The following is an 8,550-nucleotide window of genomic DNA, read 5'->3' on the forward strand; positions in this document are numbered from 1 at the left end:
CAAAAGCTCCGCTCCCCTGCGACTTAAGTCCAAAAAACAAAAATAAACACAAAAGCCGTAAAACCACGACACATAATATAGCATGGCTACGTCGTACCGACGCATATCGGTACTTTTGCCTAACACACTATACTCAAATTCATTGTTTATTGTGAATCTCAAAAATGTCTAAAAAAAAAAAACAAATCTTGGCAAAATAAACGATTAAAAAAAAAAAGCGACCGGTGCTGGGGCGACCAACACCCAGCAATAACTTTCTTCTGCAACAACATCGTCACCGAACTTTACTGGTTTGTCATCCTTATTCTCTATGTCTACAGAGTTGTTGGAATAAAGTGTAAATTGTAACCTGTTAACTCAGTGTTATAATCAATTCAATCTATTATCCTAAAGGAAATAGGGGATCGATGATTTCGTGGCGTCGAATCGTAACGAGAATTTACGACTCCCGTTGACGCGCTTCCTCGCGATCACGTCTCTCCGCGAACGGTCGAACAGTGTTATATTTTCGATTCAAACAAAATTAAATTGTCGAATAACAATATTTGTTAGTCTCTAATTTAAGATAAGAGATTAACAATTCGTAAGTAACTTTCGATGAGAAGACTTGTAAATCGACTGTGCAATAACGATAGGAACTGTGAACATGCCAGACGGGAAACAGGTTGGGAGCTGCATTAGAATCTCTTCCCCGTCTTTGCGTTCGTCTAGGACAACCGTAGCTTCCAATTATCTCGCGACACTACCCCTTTATTGCGCGCTCCCTCGTCGTTCATCCATGCGGTTCTCGTCGTTCCTAAACGAGCTGTCGTACTTGATAAAAGGATGTCAACCGCCGCTTTTAAGCGCCGTCATTGTACTTCTTAGCGAGTTAAGAAGGTAATTTATCATTCTGATCGTCGCAAAAATATCGATAATTTTCGCAAGCATGGTACTTGTTATAATATTTAATGGATAAAATACATTCCTTTAATTAAAATTTACGACAATATAAATTTGCATAAACATCTGCGGACCACTTGTCACTCTAACAATCGACATCGATATTATCTAACATTAGAAGGCGATTTAAATATTATTTCCATACATTAACAATTAAAAGTTTGTCTAATTTATCATTTCAACCCTTCGTCTCTAAACTCTTCTATTTCCACCGTTCCATGAAATATCGTCACCTACGGAGCCAGTAATGATCTTAAAAATTCGCGGGTCATCCTAACGAAGTACGACGTAAGTGCAATTCGCTTTAGGTGACCGATCGTGCTCAGAATCGAAACATGGTGTTCGTCTAGCTGCCTCCGGATTTTCAGCCGCCTCCAGGTTCGATGACATCGAACAGAGCCGACGATTCACCTTTTTCGATCCCACTCTACCATGACTAATCTAGGTTTCCGTAACGCCTGGCAAAAGACGGTCCGGTAACTGTCGCAGCTTCTTTTGGCTGCCGATCACGTCTTGACCGCACCTTGTCCCATCGAATCCACCCTCAGAGGTTGCTGGTCAACGTACCGTGAAGCAGCTTGATTGTCCATATTGTCCAGTCGCGCTAAGTTATGGAGATTCCTAATGCTAACCGGGTCGTTCTTAACGCGTCGTCGCCCTATCAAAGGATTCAACTTTATTCGAGTATACGGTTAAATATGAAGATTACGAAAAAAGAATGTTATATACAGTATAAATGTACAGGCTATGCAAAGTATTAGCATATGCCCTTATTTTTTAATGAAGCGTTTTTTTTTTTTTAATCAAACAGACATTTCATTTGTAAAGTATCAGATTTTGAGAAGAAATAGAAAACCCGAGCATAGACGTATATAGAAATAAGCGGACAGGCAAAATTCGCAGGGAGAAGTACTAATCTAGCTGACTGTACATAAACGATGTACAGAGAAGGCCCTACGTGGCGGTACGTAATATTCAAGCCAAGTGCTCGTGACTACGTTCCGCTTTTATGTACGAGCTAGACGGGGTGCTAAGCTTGTCCACCGCCACCCTCTACAGTCGCCGCAACCACTTGAATTAATCGTGGCGCGTTGCGAAAATAATTATTGCTCGTCGCTTGCCTCGCGTGCGAGCCACGATAATTAACGTTTACACGTCGCGCTCTTAAGCGTTTAAGCTGCGTTTCTTTTCTCGTGTTGCGAGTTACCAACCTCGTCGAAGCGTGATTTCGTTCTTTCTTTCCTTCGCCACGTTTCGAAACGTTTGTTACTTTTTTCCTCCATTTCTTTTGTGTTTTACTTCGTTATTTTCTCCATTCTCGACGGAATTTCCTATGTGAGTGTAGAGAAGATTGTATATGTATTGTATGCAGTGATTGTTGCAGATATTGATTAATGAAAACATACACTGGCTGGAAAACTTACATCGGTTGGAAAAAGTCTCGTTTCATTGCGAAATTAATTAAATGCCTTTCAGGAGGTTCCAAGCCATTGTAAGTATCGTTAGACAGTGCTGCAGTAGTTTGTATATTGTTTATTGCCGTTTTTGTTGTTCTACAGATATGTTTTATTGTTTTATAAAGCAGCAAGGCATCGTTGCTTTTGCTTTAACATAATTAAGTTAAAGACAATTATTCCGAATTTTGAATGGCCGTCCATTTATGGCCCTATCTCTTTAGAAAATTCCGAATTACATGTCCTCTCTGAGCTGTAAACTTAATGACTCCGAGGTCAGAGAAAGGCCCCAGCCAGAAAGACACGATGGACGACGAAACCCAACGGCTGGTAGGGAGAATCAACAACGTTGGAGGACAGTTCATTAGACATCGTACCATGCGGGTGAAATACTTCACTCTCAACAAGATCTTACCACCGCCGTGTTCATAACATTACACTTTAAGTAACAAGTGCAAATACAGCGCTAGATTACTCTAATACTCGATCTATTAAACCTTCTCCACCTTGAGCGTTAAGTCATTCGAGGTACGCGATATCGATCGATCGGTTTGATCTTGTTGAGATTATTAGATGTGTAAACAAAAGAACGCGTAGATAAATTGTAAGATAAAAAATATATTTTAATACAGAAGTGTAAATAATTTGAGCTAGTCCAGATCCGCACGCTAGCAGTGTTAATCCTATGACTGAAAGCCCTGAAGCCATCGTCGCTTGTCTACAGTTTATTGTTTGCCTTCGTTCCAGTCTTTTATCTATACGCTGTCGATGACTTCAGTGCTTGAAGGAACTAAAAGACCAGATGTAGAGTTTTCTTAGAAGTAGTGACCACTTCGACACTCTCTCTAAAAACTCTACATTCACGAAATATTTTCTTTAGCCACATAATGTCTTTCGCCCTTGAGGCAGCATTGACATACTCAGCTTCTGTCGTAGATAGAGCTATACATTGTTGTTGCTTATAATGGCCGCATTCGCATACTTACATACAATACCTGATGATATCGACTGTTTTGTTTCTTTTGGTTTTTCTACAAGAATTCACGTCTTATTTTGTTGGTGCAATTTTATTTCATCGTGCATAGCCATTTCCCCTAACTTTTTCTTTTCAGATCTCATCGCTTCATTAAAATCCACCGGTAATTTTTCCGCTACGTACGTTATTGGGTTATCATAAAAATCGGTTCGTTTGGTCTTACCTCTATCTCTCAATTGTCTCACATTCTCGTTAGTTACATGAGGTTGTTTTTCATGTTCACTCTCTGCACTTTCATACGTACATGCTCTATCGCTCTGCGCACACATATCTTCGCGCTCGACAATTTTCGGTAAACTTAAATTAACAAATTTCGCAGTTTCTAGTTAAGGCTTAAATATTACGTCGTGGTTCAATATTACATTTCTTACGGTCGGCACGTACACTCGATACCCTCCGTCCGTCATCTAGATAGCCTACCAAATATCCTTTGTTAGCCTTTTTGTCAAGCTTTTTTCTCTTTTCTGCAGTTATGTGTGCAAAGCACTCAGTACCGAAAACCCTAAACTTTTCTAAATCTGGCGGTTTCCCGTATCACAATTCATATGGTGTTTTATTGTCTTGTCTTATCGGCCCGGTCTTATTTATGACGTGCACTGCTGTGTTCATGGTTTCGGCCCATAAAAGAAGCAGTAGATTTGGTTTCGAATGTAGCATTAACCGACCTGCCTCTACTGTTGTTCTATTTTCTCTTTCTGCGACGCCATTCTGTTCAGGAGTGTATGGGACGTTAACCGTGTGCCTAATTCCCTGGCTTCTTAAAAATTCTTTAATCTCCTTATTTTTGAATTCCTTCCCTCCATCGCTATGAATTTCTTTGATCTTACTATTGAATTGGTTTTCGACTTCTAGACAAAAAGTTTCTAGTTTTTCGATTACTTTTGACTTATGTCGTAAGAAGTAAATCTTCGTGAATTTCGAAAAATCATCTTTAAACATAAGAAAATAAAATTTCTTGCCTAATGACTCGACTTCCATAGATCCACATGCATCCGTATAAATAATTTCGGGAGGTTTAGTCGTGCACTTGATTTTCTCGTGAAAACTCGATCTATGATGTTTCCCGTATGCGCAACCTTCACAGGAAAAGCTACTACCCTCTACAACTTTCATATTCGAATTCTTTAAAAATTCCTTAACGTGTCTGATGTTTTGATGACATAGCCGTTCGTGCCATAACTGCAGCGTGTCCGCGTTTGACTCCGCTCTATTGCTAAGATTACAAACTGACGGTATGATAACTCGCATATAGACCTTATATAAATTTCCTTATATAAACAGAATCTCTTGCTATTACTTTCTGGTTTTGTGAAAACATACATTTTTTCCCTTCCTTTAAAACACAGAAATCTATGCCCCTCCTTGCGACAGATCTAATGGAAAATAGATTTCTTTTCATGCCTGGTATATATAAGACACAGTACATGCTACCCATTTGCCGTCCACAAAAGTCTCTACCTTGATTTTTCCTTTGCCGCGCGTATCGCCGATCTCTATCTTCACCGTGTTGTCAAATTTTTCGAGGACGCTGAACCATTCTTGTCGTCCTGTCATGTGATTCGTAGCTCCTGAGTCGATTATCCAAACATCATGGTTTGCCGCATGTATCGTTCAGGTGCTTCCTAATGAACCAATTCCGCTGTGATCTCGATTTTGATTTCTGGGTTCCTGGTTGTCTCTACTGTTGTTTCCTTTATTATTTTAAAGCAATTTTTACTGACGTGGCCTTTCCTTTTGTCTTTTTAGATGGCTAACTTTTCCACAGTTGAAACAGCTTGATCCTTGTTTCTCATATTCACATTTACTTGACTGCTTCTGCTGTTCCCTTTTATAATTGTTACCTTTTTTTACCAGCGCCACTGATGTTTCCTGGTCGTCTTTCTTCAATACGATTTCTTCTGCCATCAGCATGGTACTAAGCCTGTCTAAGGTCTTTTCTTCTTCCACCGAATGCCACGCACTGTGAAAATGGTCAAATTTGTTTGGTAACACCGATAAAATGCGTGTTATCAGCATTTTCTCGCCAATTTCACTCCCAAGGGCTTTCATCTTCGCCGCTATCATTTCCAACTTTGACAAGTTGTACGAGACATTTTCAGATTCGTCCCACTTAAAATTCAAGAACTGCTTCTGGACCATATTTAGATTCTCATCCGACTTCATGTTATATACTGCATTCAACTTTTTCCACATTTCATGTGCTGTTGTGCAGCATAAAAGACGATCCAACGGTTTCCTTCCTACTGAGGTCACAATTAATTTTCTCGCTAACCGATCTGCCTTCAAAAATCTTTCACGGGTGATTCCTTTTTCCGCGCTGTTACCTGGATGACACAAATTCCCTTCACACACGTTGATCAAGTCGTCATCTTCCTCCAAAAGTGTACGCATAACAAAACGCCACTGGAGCCAGTTTTCTTCACCACGTAATATCTCAATCTTCGCAATTGCTGATTCCATTTTAGCACTATCACTTACTTTACTAAGCACAATTTATTCACTTCGCGTTGCTACCTTACAATTTACAGCCCTGAGCCAATAACCTGCTGATGTTATTAGATGTGTGAATAAAAGAGCGCGTGGATAAATTGTGAGGTAGAAAATATATTTTAATACAGAAGTGTACATACAAGCCGAAATATAATTTGAGCTGGTCCAGATCCGCACGCTAGCAGTGTTACCCTATGACTGAAAGCCTTGAAGCTGTCACGTACCAACTTTCCTTTTGCCATGTGGTACGCCAGATGTGACGGTCCTTGTAAAATTCCACGTAGTCCGGACGCCAAGACCTATCCATTGTTCTAGTAACTCGCAGCAGGCCTAAGAAGACGACATAAACCGAATCTGTTCAGTTTCAGTTTTCTTCACTTAAACATTTTCGGTTTACAGATGGTCCTTATGTTTGTTGCACTCGACTCTTACCTAATACGGAGAAAGCGGGTGCCTGGCAAGATAAAACTTTTCCCATAAACAAGGATGCCCACGAGCCATATCTAGCTCTCCTTGTCTTTACTACCTAATTCATTTACCAATGGGCATCGCGGATCGTTACCCTCACTTTTCCACCAAAAAGTGTGGACAACGAATCCGCGTTCTGAGTTCCAAAGGGAACACCCACACCGAGCTTTCTTCTTTGATGGTACGAGACCGTTCAAACAGTTCTATTTCTAATTTCAATCCGGTTCTATTTCTAATTCCAATTCAGTCACAATATTGACCTTTGTAATAAAACTCTGAGTCTAAAGAATAAAGATTATACTAAAAAATCAACAGTCGTGTAATTACTTAAAAATTACGTGACATTTTGGCGATCCACTGCCAGGATCCATTCGCTTCAGTGAAAACGAAATTACGATTTCGGCGTACGCGCATCATTGAAGATTGAAGGATCAGCGGACCACTGCGAATCTTTGCTACTACGAAGCCCTGCAGCAACTTTCAACGTTCCACTACGGTGAAACTAGACGAGAGGACTACGGTCAGCGCAGAGCAAGCCTACGAATAAGATTCGGAATCTAGAACCAACCAGAGAGGAAACATCCCAGAGACTCCTCAACGGCCATAGCTACTACGGTAAGCTGGAAATCTGGATTCATTTGTACATTACCGTACGAGAAAATCAAGTTTCTCAAGCGCTTCGAGCGTTTCGAGCTCAAATAAATAGTTCAGACTCAGTAAATTTAATTAGAATCATGTCTACATCGCGAAAAGACGAAACCGAGACCGTTTCCGCAACCGAAGTTACGGACAATTCGATTCGTGCCACACTCGACGCGATATTGAAACAAAACGCACTTATTATACAACGTCTGGAAGAAGCGAACAATGAAAAGAAGAAGCGTACGGCAGAGATTAAAGTGCTAAACGACAAAATCTCGAAAATTATGACAGGACACAACGTTAGTACGAAACCAAGCTCTCTGATTACCGTGGACGAAGTTACTACCGCGAGAGACAGAACTCCACCACCGTCCGCTCCAATTCAGTCAGAAGCAGATAACTACCTCTCCTACGAAGATCGTTCACCGCAATTCGCCTCTCCGAGGTTACGGGCCAAAGACGCGGTAGCATGTTTACCACAGCTAAACGGCGAAGACGATATCGGAGTGGAAGAGTTCATACGTGAAGTGCGCGAAGTGCGAGCATTGTGTTATGAACCGACAGTATCGCTCAAGATGATCAAGTCCGGTAAAATTACTGGTAAAGCCGCAATGGCCATTTGCAATGTACCAATCCGCGAATACGGACACCGGTACGATGCCCTAAGACGAAACGTAGCGACCCAAGCCTCCATTAGGGAACAACAAGATCAGCTACGCGAAACGATACAGGGACACGACGAAAGTGTTCAGAGCTACATTATCAGGTTCCGCAGAGTGCTTAATAAACTACAGTGTAGTGTAACGAACGAGTACTATGACGAAATCAGTAGGCGTACAATGAACGACAGAATCTTAAGAGACTCCGTAACAGACTTCATCCGAGGGCTAAAACCCGAAATAGGACGGATATTACTCGGTTATCCACCGTACAACATCGCCGAAGCCGAAAAGAGAGCCTCCGAGATCGAGCGATACTTCAGGGAAGATCGAAATCGACAACCAAGACCAAGGAACTTCCAGCAAGCCGAACGAATGCCACTCGCCCAAAGGACTCAAATGAAATGTTTAAAGAATAACCGAATCGGACATTTCTCCAATCAATGTAAAAATTATCAAACACCCAGTCAATTTCCGAGACCACCACAATCTCGAGACACAAGGAAGACTACCCACAGTACTTTTACGATCCGACGGACAACGATATGCTTTATCAATGGTGGTGAGTGCCCAGCCAAAACAACCAATTTTATCGAAAAGTCAAACACGAATTATTTAAAATGTAATACTAGAAAAAAAAGATATTTTTGTTACTATGAACATATAAAATCCGTTGAATAACGATTATTATATTTTCAATATTGCGTATATTTCTCGGAAAATTTCTAGAACTATTGATACATTAAGTACATTACATTGATGCGGTATAAAAAGAGTATACATAAAGTTCCATACTCTAGAAGCATTTAACAAACAAATAATTTTACATTATGGATATTGATGGATATTTGTTCTTTTA

At 40.5% G+C, this 8,550-nt stretch overlaps 1 long non-coding RNA gene across 1 annotated transcript in view; it reads left to right on the plus strand.

The window, feature by feature from the left end:
* The window catches only part of LOC132907037 (uncharacterized), an 84,811-nt gene extending 82,223 nt beyond the window's left edge, over nucleotides 1-2,588 (plus strand). Inside the window, exons 4-5 of the long non-coding RNA XR_009658096.1 lie at nucleotides 2,327-2,434; nucleotides 2,502-2,588. This is a non-coding gene — a long non-coding RNA (uncharacterized LOC132907037). The remainder of the gene's footprint in view (nucleotides 1-2,326; nucleotides 2,435-2,501) is intronic.
* The last annotated feature ends 5,962 nt before the right edge of the window (nucleotides 2,589-8,550 follow it).

Source organism: Bombus pascuorum, chromosome 5, assembly GCF_905332965.1.
Source record: "Bombus pascuorum chromosome 5, iyBomPasc1.1, whole genome shotgun sequence".
In the NCBI taxonomy this organism is placed as follows: Eukaryota; Metazoa; Arthropoda; class Insecta; order Hymenoptera; family Apidae; genus Bombus; species Bombus pascuorum.